Raw genomic sequence first — 12,631 nt, 5'->3', positions numbered from 1 at the left:
ACAAATGACCTGATTAAAAAATGGGCAAAATGCATTCCAGGTTCACTCTCCCTGTGAATAGGTTCTACTGTCAGTCTCCTCTTCTGTGCTCATGGCCTATGCTTTGTCTCCTACTATGCTGCTGCCATCCCCCACAACCACCACCAGGGGATTCTCCATGGCATTCTTAGTGGCTGTGGGGTCCTGGGTGGAGCTGCACACCCACGTTTACCTCAAGTGGAGGGGACACTGCCTTGCTAGGATTGGGGCCCAGGGGTGCTACCGTATATCAGGGGTAGTGGAGAAGGAGGCAGTAGCACCTGCCCAAAGGGAGCTTTCCGTTCTTCCTCCTACTGCTGCTCCTATGCATCCAACTTGTGGGAGGACTGAAGAAAAAGGAGTCTCTTTTAGCAGAAAAAGTAGAACAGCTGAAGGGATGGAGTTTCAGGTGCTCAGTATTCTGAGTGAATGGTGACAAATTCTGAAAATTTATAAAGGCACCACCTCAAAACTATGATTGTTATGCTCACTGCTCTTCAGCCTCAGTGACAGTGTTCTGTGTGCAAGCAAACTAATGAAGAATATAAAATATTGGTAATCTATTTTCTGTAACAAACTTTTCTTCAATATGGTGGATTATGATAAGTGGACAGAAGTTTTTCAACATTAACTCTGCCCCTACATTCATGAATTTTCCTACAAAATGCAGGTCCCAAAGAGCTGATATGTTTGACCTTCAAAGAACAAGATTTGTAGCTGAACAACTAGCAAGGTGAACTACTGACAGGACAGATATTCATATTTGGGTCCTCAGACCACCCAGTCACACTAACACCATGCTTTGGCACTCTTGGTGTCACCAATTGGTGGTTTGCTTTATTTAAGAAGAAACAACTTAGAGTCCATCTATAACAAGCCTGCTATGGAGTCTCTTTGTATAGTCTTTGCTGTGACTTCTGGCCAGATGTGGAATCATATCTGTGGATCTCTGCATGAGGGTTCTCATAAGAACCCTCACAGTGGAAAAGTGAGCTACATTCGTGGGATCAGCCAGGCTCATTTTGTGACAGAGTCACATTTTATTTTCGTTCTGAATGGTGATATCACCATGGGAATGATTCTTCTGAATGCAGCTATGATTTCCCAAGGAGATGTTGGGAAAGACAAATAATTTGAATAGTGGGATTAGGACTCATGGTCTTCTAAAGTTTTCTGCTTTCAGTATTTCATTCCAAATACCACAGCCATCCTTAAATCTTTTTATAAGCAAAGCCAAGTGGGATTTGCATAGAGCCAATGTTTTCCATGAAGATAAACTTCCTAACATGATACTATTTTAAATTCCTGAGTTCCTTTCTTTTGTTGATTGTGATCATTTATTTGTGCACATTTTTTAAAGAATTATATTTAATAAAATGAACCTAAATTCAACTAAAAAACGAGTATCAGAATGATTGAGAAACATATAATATAAACCTACGTTTTTTATAAGAAATTATATTTTTTAAAGAGTAACATACATGTTGAAAATAAAATGTTAAAAAGATGGAAAATATAAATAATGAAAACACAGCCAAAAGACATCTGGTTTTATTTATTTATTTATTTATTTATATTTTTTTATTTTTTGCAGATGATATGATCCTGTACTTATTTATTTATTTATGCAAATTCTATGCAATTTATTCATTTTTTAAAAAAATATTACATTCAAAAAAATATGAGGTCCCCATTCAGCCCACCGCCCCCACCCCACCACACCCCCCACAGTAACACTCTCCCCCATCATCATGACACATCCATTGGGTCTGGTGAGTACATCTGTGGGAATCGCTGCACCCCATGTCCTGTGGTCCACACCATAGCCCACATTCTCCCACATCCCATCCAGTGGGCCATGGGAGGACATAAAATGTCCAGCAATTTTCCCTGGAGCACCACCCAGGACAACTCCAAGTTCCGAAAATGTCTCCACATCTCATCTCTTCCTCCCATTCCCCGCATCCAGCAGCCACCATGGCCACTTTTTCCACACCAATGCCACATTTTCTCAATATTTAGCCACAATAGTTCATGAATAGAATATCATTAGGTCCACTCTAATCCTTACTGTATTCCTCCTTCCTGTGGACCTTGGCTTGGTTGTGTCCATTCCACATCTATATCAAGAGGGGGCTTAGATTCCACATGGATACTGGATGCAATCCTCCTGCTTTCAGTTGTAGGCACTCTAGGCTCCATAGTGTGGTGGTTGACGTTCTTCAACTCCATGTTAGCTGAGTGGAGTAAGTCCAATAAATCAGAGTGTAGGAGCTGAAATCTGTTGAGGCTCAGGGCCTGGCTATCATATTGTCAGTCTAGAGATTCAAATCCCTAGATATATCTTTTTTTTTTTTTTGAATAAAATCTGTCTTTAGTCGTTCAATTAATGGTCACTCACACATAAGATTGAATATATTTTCATAATTTAATTATACATGCTTGACTTCTTCAACATTACATAATTCTTAAAATAGCTCATTTTCCCCTTCCTTTGTTGATCAGAAAACATGGATAGAGTAAAATTATTTTATTATGCCAATATTCTCTATTACTCCTTATATTTCTTACATATACTTTGACAGTAATTATATGATCTTACTTATCTCATATATTCATGGATATATGCATCTGCCATGGAAATTTATTATTGTATATCAATTTATTTTCTTTTCTTATGTTGTTGGAATTCTTGTTTTTATTGAAATTTATTTCCAATTTTATTGTGACACTTGCTTTTATGCTTATTAATTTTTAATTACTAAACATAATCATATTAATTAAAAAAGAATGACTTTTTCATCCATTGTATTTATGTTCATATCTTACAAAATGAATAAAGTAAACTACTGTTTTGTGTTTTTTAAATTTTTTTTCTGATAGACTAAGTGAGCTTAATCAATGTGTGTGTGTGTTTTTTTTATTGATTTTGTAAAAATATTACATTAAAAAAAATATGAGGTCCCATTCAACCCCACCACCCCCACCACACCACTCCCGCCCCCCCCCCCCCCAGCAACACTCACTCCCATCATCATGATACATCCATTGCATTTGGTAAGTACATCTCTGGGCATCTCTGCACCTCATGGTCAATGGTCCACATCATAGCCCATACTCTCCCACATTCCATCCAGTGGGCCCTGGGATATATTTTAAACCCCAGCACCAACTACAATTCCAGTAAAGTAGCATGAAAAGCTTGTGAAAAGAGATCCCATCTGAGTCCAGCTCCATCACACAGAAACACCAGCTCCAAAGAAGGGCCAACTGACATGGCACTGAACTCCATCTGCCATGACCATAGAAACTGTGGGTCTCTTTAGCCCTCAAAAGAACCAATACCTGGGGATGTATCTACTTTATCTGTCTCAGAGGCTCTGCTCAGGTGTGCATAAGAGCAATCCTTCTGACAACCTCCAGACTCTTTTTTAGAGACTCATAGCTGGTCCACATTGAACCTTTAATTCAAGGTCATTTTCTAGTTACGTCATCAGCTGGTACTTGGTAGTAATCCCTTGGTGCCAGAGAGGCTCATCCCCGGGTGCCATGTCCCATGCTGGGGGTTAGGCATTGCAGGTACATGCTGAGTTTGGCTTTGAGACTGGTCACATTTGAGTAACACAGAGGCTGTCAAGAGGGAACTCTTAGGCACAGTGCTGCTCTAGGCCTTGATCTTATTTCAGGTGTATAGGCTCACAAGCATAGTCATTAGTATCAGGGGCTCACTGTTGGACCCTCATTCCTTCCTGGTCCTTGCCATTGCACCTGGGGGACTGCCGCTGCTCCCCTGGGGACCACGACAGAGCCCCCCACCCCGGCCAGGAACCCAGTACCCCCCCAGCTGTTTTTAATTGTTTCCACTATGAGTATATCCAAACATTTCCATGCACCCTGGACACATGCCCTGTATATCTCCCTGTCAACCATATGTCCCCTGTCAATAACATCCCATACCAGTATTCCTCCACTGCCATTGGTGAACCACTCTGTGATCCAAAACTTCCTGAAAAGTGAAGCCCAATATAATGTCAGGTTCCCTTAATAGTAAAATGGAATATAGCAATGAGTTTAAAGGTTAGATATAGAATACATATTGATTTGGAAAAATTCTACATCCTTTTTCTTTTCTTTTTTCCCTAATTATTGAGCTTCTCTTCACAAGAGCGCTAGATCACAGTAATTCATATATACAATATACAGTACTTCCACATATCCAATATAAAACCTTTTCCCTTCCACAGTGATAATCTTTTAACTTATTCATATCATATTTACTGAAACTGATGTACAGATATTGAGACAATAGCTTTCAAACAAGGTAACATTTGTGTTTACATTGTGGTTTATACTTTAGGTTATACAGTTTTCTAAATTTTTTAGTTATCCTATGGTTTACATTATGGTTTGCATTATTAGTCTGTCATTCCCCATATGTTTTTGGTGTAATATTACATGTTTTATACCCATCTTTGTGTACTCTTGTGAAACACTTCTTTTGCCCTCACATTTACTTTGGTTCCATCTATTTCCCCCTCCCCTTGGAACCCACAGTGACAGTCAGTCTTCATTTCTTGAGGAGCCACGTTCAGAGATACTTGCAACAGTGTTAAGGGCTTGACTTGCTCAACTGCCCTAATGCCCTGGGAGCCACCATTTCTCTTGAGAGATACAGTTCCCTCTATTTGATGGCATTAGTCCTCCCCAGGTTGTGGGTCTACCTTCACTCTCATTATATGGGTCTCTACCCAATGGTATAACCCACTCTGGCAAAATGAGCATTCAGATATTCCCTAGGAGTGTGTCCTGCATCAGATTATCTCCTTTGAGTATCTTAAACAGGTAACTTTTCTAATTATATTTTGAAATGGTTTGCTCAGCATTATACTCTCAATCAGCACCTGAAAATCTCCTATGTTCGTGTGTTGCCCCACCCTCCCCCCAATTTCTTGTGAAATATTACCCATCCGCCCATCCCTAGCCCCCCTCAAACCCCCAAAGCCCCACCCAAAGGTAACCCTATGCCCCCATTTTATCCCTTCCTTGTACACATACTTACCTCCAACTTATCATAGATTTCACCCATGTAGATGTCAGCTGATATCCTTCCTCTACCCCCTGATTTCCTGTAAGCCTATCTTCCAGTCTCTAGCTCTCTGAGGCAGCTTGCTTATTTCCTATCATTGAGGTCATGTAGTATTTGTCCTTTATCTCCTGGTTTGCTTCACTCAACATAAGGTTCTCAAGATTCATCCATTATCATGTGTGTTTGTAGTGTATTTGTTCTTAAAACTGAGTAGTATTCCATTGTATGTATACACCGCATTTTATTGATCCACTCATCTGTTGATGGGCATTTGGGTCGATTCCAACTTTTGGCGATAGGGAACAATGCTGCTATGAACGTTGTTGTGCATATATCAGTTTGTGTCCCTGCCTTCAGTTCTGCTGGGTATATACCCAGCAGGGGAATTGCTGGGTCATATGGTAAATCTATGGTTAGTTTTTTGAGAAACTGCCAAACTGTCCTCCAGAATGGTTGGATCATTCTGCATTCCCACCAGCCGTGGATGAGTGTTCCCATTCCTCCACATCCTCTCCAGCATTTGTATTCTTCTGTTTTTTTCATAGCTGCCAACCTTATGGGAGTAAGATGGTATCACATTGTAGTTTTGATTTGCATTTCCTTGATAGCTAGATATTTGGAGCATTTTTTGCATGTGCTTTTCAGCCATTTATATTTCTTCTTTGGAGAAGTGTCTGTTTAAATCTTTTTCCCATTTTTTAAATGGTTGTTTATCTTTTTATTTTCAAGATATAGGAGTTCTTTATATATGCAATTATAAGTCTCTTATCAGATATATGGTTGCCAAATATTTTCTCCCATTATGTAGGTTCCCTTTTTACTTTCTTGACAAACTCCTTTGAGGTGCAGAAGGCTTTAATTTTGAGGAGGTCCCATTTATCTATTTGTTCTTTTGCTGCTCGTGCTTTTGGTGTGAAGTTCATGAAGCCATTTCCTATTACAAGGTCTTGTAGATGTTTCCCTACACTGCTTTCCAAGGTCTTTATGGTCTTGGCTCTTATATTTAGGTCTTTGATCCATCTTGAGTTGATCTTTGTATAAGGTGTGAGATGGTAATCCTCTTTCATTCTTCTACATATGGATATCCAGTTCTCCAGGCATCACTTGTTGAATAAGCCATTCTCTCCCAGTTGAGAGGGTTTGGTGGCTTTATCAAATATTATATGGCTATATATATGAGGTTCTATATCAGAATTTTCAATTCAATTCCATTGGTCTGTGTGTCTCTCCTTATGCCAATACCATGCTGTTTTAACTACTGTAGCTTTGTAGTATGTTTTGAAGTCAGGTAGTGTGATTCCTCCAATTTCGTTTTTCTTTTTCAATATGTTTGTGGCTATTCAGGGCCTCTTTCCTTTCCAAGTAAATTTTATAGTTAGTTTTTCTAGTTCCTTAAAGAAGTCTGTGTTGATTTTTATTGGGATTGCATTGAATGTGTAAATCAGTTTTGATAGGATAGACATTTTAATAATATTTAGTCTTCTTATCCATGAACAGGGAATATTCCTCCATTTATTTAGGTCTTCTTTGATTTCCTTGAACAGTCTTGTATAGTTCTCAGTGTATAAGTTTTTTACATCTTTAGTTAAATTTATTCCTGAATATTTCATTTTTTAATTTACTATTGTGAATGGTATTTGTTTCTTGATTTCCTCCGATCTTGCTTATTATTGGTGTACAGAAATGCTACTGATTTTTGCGCATTGATCTTATAACCTGTGACTTTACTAAACTCATTTATGAGTTCTAGAAGCTTTGTTGTAGACCTCTCAGGGTTTTCTATGTATAGGATCATGTCATCTGCAAATAATGAAATTTTGACTTCTTCCTTTCCAATTTGAATGCCTTTTATATCTGGTTCTTGCCTCAGGGCTTGAGCAAGTACTTCTAAGACAATGTTAAATAGAAGTGGAGAGAGTAGGCATCCTTGTCTTGTTCCTGACTTTAGAGGGAAGGATTTTAGGATTTCTCCATTGAAAACAATGTTAGCTGTGGGTTTTTCATATATACTCTTTATCATGTTCAAAAAATTTCCTTGTATTCCAATCTTTTGGAGTGTTTTTATCAAGAAAGGGTGCTGTATTTTGTCAAATGTTTTTTCTGCATCTATAGATATAATTATGTGATTTTTTTTCTTCAGTCTGTTTATATGGTGTGTTACATGGATTGATTTTCTTATGTTGAACCATCCTTGCATACCTGGAATGAATCCCACTTGGTCATGGTGTATAATTCATTTAATGTGTTTTTGAATACGATTAGCAAGTATTTTGTTAAGTATTTTTGCGTCTAGGTTCATTAGAGAAATTGATCTGTAATTTTCCTTTCTTGTGGTGTCTTTGTTTGGCTTTGGTACTAGGGTAATGTTGGCATCATAGAATGCCTTAGGTAATGTTCCTTCTGTTTCGATTTTTCAGAAGAGTTTCAGCAGGATTGGTGTTAGTTCTTTCTGGAATGTTTTTTAGAATTCACCTGTGAAGCCATCTGGCCCTGGGCTCTTCTTAGTTGGGAGGTTTTTAAGGACTGATTCTATCTCTTTACTTGTGATTGTTTTGTTGATATCTTCAATTTCTTCTTTTGTCAATATAGGCTGCTTATGTGTTTCTAGGAATTTGTCCATTTCCTCTGAATTGTCATTTTTGTTGGAATATAGTTTTTCAAAGTATCCTCTTATGATAGTCTTTATTTCTGTGGGGTCAGTGGTGATATCGCCTTTCTCATTTCTTATTTTGTGTATTTGCATCTTCTCTCTTTTTTCCTTTGTTAGTCTTGCTAAGGGTTTGTCAATGTTATTTGTCTTCTCAAAAATCCAGCTCTTGTTCTTGATTATCTTTTCAAGTGCTTTTTTATTTTCTATTTCATTTAGTTTTGCTCTTATCTTTGTTATTTCCTTCCTTCTTCTTCCTGTGGGATTTCTTTGTTGTTTTTTTCTAATTCCTCCAAATATGCAGTTAGTTCTTCAATTTTTGCTCTTTCTTCCTTTTTATGTATGAATTTATGGCTATAAATTTCCCTCTCAGTACTGCTTTTGCTGCATCCCATAAATTTTGGTATGTTGTGTTATCATTATCATTTGTTTCAATGTAGTCATTAATTTCTTTTGAGATTTCCTATTTGACCCATTGTTTTTCTAAGAGTGTGCTGTTTAATTTCCATATCTTGGTGTGAAATCTGGGCCTCTGGCCCTTGCAGATTTCCAGCTTCACTCCACTGCGGTCAGAGACATTATTTTGTATGATTTTGATCTTTCTGAATTTATTAAGCCTTTCTTTGTGGCCTAGCATATGGTCTATCTTGGAGAATGAGCCATGTGCACTTGAGAAAAATGTATGTCCTGCTGTATTTGGGTGTAATGATCTGTATATGTCTATTAGGTCCAACTCCTCTAATATCTTTTCAAATATTTTGTTTCTTTATTGATTCTCTTTTGAGATGTTCTGTCCAGAGTTGATAGTGGTGGATTAAAATCCCCCACTATACTTGTAGATGCATCTATTCTTTCACTTAGTTTTTCCAGTGTTTACCTCACATATTTAGAGGTGCCCTTGTTAGGAGCATAAATATTTATGATTGCTCATTCTTCTTGAGAGATTGTCCCTTTCACTAATATATAGTATCCTTCTTTGTCTCTCACTATTGTTTGGCATTTAAAGTCTATTTTGTCTGATATTAATATAGCTACTCCTGTCTTTTTTTTTTTTTGGTTATTGTTTGCTTGTAAGATTGTTTTCCAACCATTCACTTTCAGCCTCCATGAATCCCTGGGTCTAAGATGTGTTTCTTGTAGACAGCATATTGATGGGTCATATTTCCTTATCCAATGCCCCAGTCTGAATCTTTTGATAGGAGAGTTTAATCCATTGACATTCAGTGTTATTCCTTTCAAGGAATTATTTATGTTAGCCATATTTTGATTGGATTTGTGTTTGTCATATTTTGTTTGTTTGGTTTTATTTTCTTCTCTTTTTGTCTTTTTTGTTGCTCTTACACACTCCTCCAACTCTGCCTGTCCTGTTTTTTCCTTTCTTCCTGCAGAACTCCCTTTAGAATGTCTTGAAGGGGAGGTTTCTTGTTGGCATACTCTTTCAATTTCTGTTTATCTGTGAATATTTTGAACTCTCCATCATTTTTGAATGCTAGTTTAGCTGGATAGAATATTCTTGGTTGGAAATTTTTTTCTTTTAGTACCTTGACTATATCATACCACTGTCTTCTTGCCTCCATGGTTTCAGATGAGAAATCAGCACTTAATCTTATGGAGCTTCCCTTGTATATGATGGTTTTCTTTTCTCTTGCTGCTTTTAGAATTTTCTCTTTGTCTTGAGCATTGGATAATTTGACAAGTATATGTCTTGGGGTGGGCCTGTTGGGGTTTATGATGTTTGGGGTGTGTTGTGCTTCTTGGATATGTACATCTGTTTCTTTCAATAGATTTCAGAAGTTTTCAGCCATTATTTCCTGCAACACTCCTTCTGACCCCTTTCCCTTCTCTTCTCCTTCTGGGGTGCCTATAATATGTATGTTTGTGCATTTTGCATTGTCATTCAGGTCCCTAAGTCCTAGCTGGATTTTTTCTATCTTTTTATCGATCAGCTCTACTATCTGATTGATTTCCGATATACTGTCTTCCACATCGCTAATTCTCTGATCTGCCTCTTCTAATCTGCTGCTATTTGCTGTGAGTGTATTTTTGATTTCTTGAACTGTGGTGTTCATTCCCATCATATCTGTTATCTTTTTGCGTATGTCTGCAATTTCCCCTCCAAGTGTTGTCTTCATATTTTAACCTCTTTCTTTACTTCATTAAATTTGTCTGTGATATATGTTCTTAGATCTTTTAATTACTTGTGTGAAGTTCTCCTCCCTTTCCTGGTTTTTAGTCTGTTCATTGGATTCAGTCATGTTTTCTGATTACTGGTTTGTTTTGTAGATTTTTGTTGCTGTCTGATCATCATTTTATCTTGACAGGTTTCATCAGTTCCTTAGCTTCTTTGTCTAGTCTTGGGGATTAATTAGCTGTTGTTTTTGTGTAAGTGTTATATCTTCTTTTTGTCACTTTGTTCTTCTTATTCTAGTTTCTTATTGCTGGCTGAGTTCCCTTTGAAGGAAAGTATTAGGGCCAGGGAAAGGCAATTGTGTAAGCAAGGAAAATGTGTAAAGTAGTATTGGTAATAAATGTTAACCAAGCAACAATATGAGATCTGGGAGGATAGATATTAGATTCATGTAAGTTTTGTAGAGTTATAGCAGTAAGAAGAGTACCTATAATGAGGTAGTCTACTGAATATGGGAGGAATATGGTGTGAATTAAAAAGCTTGTGTTTTCATGACAGAGGGAAAGAGAAAAGAAAGGCAATAGTTTCAAGAGTGGATAAAAGACAGAAAACAAAACAAAGGTATTAAAAATTAAGAGTTAGACAATTTGGGGATCAAAGAAAGGGAGGTAGAATATAGAAGAGACAGTAGATGATGGAGGATATCAAGATGTGGGGGAAAGGGGATAGTGTAGGTAGCCAAAATCAATTCACACAGAAATGAGGCAATGGAGGATGAGGAAAGCCAGCAAATGTGAGGTGTTCCCTGCAGCACCTTCCCACAAAATTGATGTCCAGATACGTCCTGCCCTGCAAAATCCTGAAACAGCCTGGTCCAGAAGAATCTCCAACACTGCCCAGCCACTTCTCTTTCTATTACTACTTTAAAATTTCAGTCCATTTTTATGATCAGTTCTGGCCTTGCTTTCATTTATGCACATTTCTACAATTTAGAAAATACATATTGTTTGTTGTTATTGGCAATGTTGGTCAATAGATTCTCTGAGTTTTCAGGCATCATAATTTCAGGGTTGCTTAAGTTTTAATTGAATACATATTGTGGGAAGCATTTGTGATGTTATTAAATAAAAGTGGTATAAACTTTGGAAATATGAAAATACTTAACTTTTTGCAGGTCCCTACATATATCAATGCATATCATAAATAGGCAAAATTTGGTGTGAAATATTTTTAATACATAAAATCTGTCAAAGTTATATGTATTGCAAAACTTGGACTCTTTCAATAATGTTAAACAAAATAAGGCTAGAATAGAGCATGACAAAATGTGTATGTTAGTTTTTATTTGAAAATGAGTTGCTCTTATATAATAAAGGTAAAAATGAATTATATTTATGGAGCCCCTACTGAATAACAGATAATAGTTAGTGGGCTTTAAGCAGCATAGTATATCTTACAAGATAACTCTCAGGGGTGTTCTTGAAATATCTTAAGTTTAGGCTCAGTTAATGGAAAGCCACCTCCTTCTTTTCTAGGAAAGTCCTAAAAACACAGGGTGTTGGTGATGGGGAGGTGTGGGGAAGGGTGCACCTGGGCATACCTCTAAGACATGTGAATATATTCAAGTGTTCATAGAGCAGTATCTCAGGGGGTGAAAACCCACATAATAACCAAAAGAATATTGAAGTTCCATCCTGGAAATTCCAGCTATATTCTTTAATAGGACAGAAAATATCCCCTAAGTGGATGGGAAGTACCATTCGAAGGAGAACATGCCATTACTCCAAGTCCTTGATACTGACTATTGTACTTATGAAGTTTATTGGTGTGAAAGTCAGACTTAGTTTAGTTTATATATTGCCTAATTGTTATGTCATGAAAGCCTCCTCCTCCTCCTGCTCAGATGTGGCCTCTCTCTAAGCCAAACTCAGGATATTAATGCATTACCTTATCCTCAGTGTGGGGCTTGACTACCAGGGTTGAGCTTCTCTGGAACTGAGAGATTACTAAACACTGACCAGCAATGAGTCTGGAAAAGACCTTTACCAAAAGGCAGACATATTACAAACAAATTCATTTTTATGACTAAGAGATGTCAAAGTGACTCAGATGGTTATTACAGAAGTTACACGTATGCAAGTCTCAGCAGGATCTCATTGACTGCTACAGTATACATTGCCCCAAACGATGGGACTCCTGAGGACTCTTGACAAATCTAGACACTATAAGCAAGGCAGACCATCTCAGAAATTCAGCACCCTAAATTGGGCTTTACTTTGGAATATATGCTCCACAGTGTAACAGAGTTAGGATCATTTATAATGTCCCTACATATGGCTCTCTGACCCTTTTATTTGAACCTTTATCTAGCACTATATTTGTTAAATATATGTTCCTAAGACTTAAATCTTTAGTCTGTTCATATGCTGGTCAATGCCAGAATCTCAGCAGAGTTGCAATACCTTCCCCTGCATTTACTGTACTCACCCAGGACAACTAGCAAAAAGGTGATAATGAACAATGCCCATCCCAGGAAGCAGAGAATGTCTGGAACTGCAAAGAAAACAGCTGCATCCATCTGATCCATGGTATCTAAGTTGCCTCTCAATCAGAGGTGGGATGGCCATCACCATCCTAAAGATTGAGGAATGATCAAACACAAGGGGGGTATGCACTATGGACTAAAGTAGACTTATAATTATTCTAGCAACAGAACAATTGTATCATAGATATAAAGGCGGTGGCCACCAGA

General features: G+C 37.6%; 1 pseudogene; it reads left to right on the top strand.

Moving 5' to 3' along the window:
• Positions 1–607: 607 nt before the first annotated feature.
• On the top strand, positions 608–1,233 carry LOC131280189 (dolichyl-diphosphooligosaccharide--protein glycosyltransferase subunit TUSC3 pseudogene; annotated as a pseudogene).
• Positions 1,234–12,631: the final 11,398 nt, after the last annotated feature.

This window comes from Dasypus novemcinctus, chromosome 10 (genome assembly GCF_030445035.2).
Source record: "Dasypus novemcinctus isolate mDasNov1 chromosome 10, mDasNov1.1.hap2, whole genome shotgun sequence".
NCBI classification, from domain to species: Eukaryota; Metazoa; Chordata; class Mammalia; order Cingulata; family Dasypodidae; genus Dasypus; species Dasypus novemcinctus.
The sequence above is the reverse complement of the archived record's forward strand: the minus strand, read 5'-3'. Positions and strand labels throughout refer to the sequence as shown.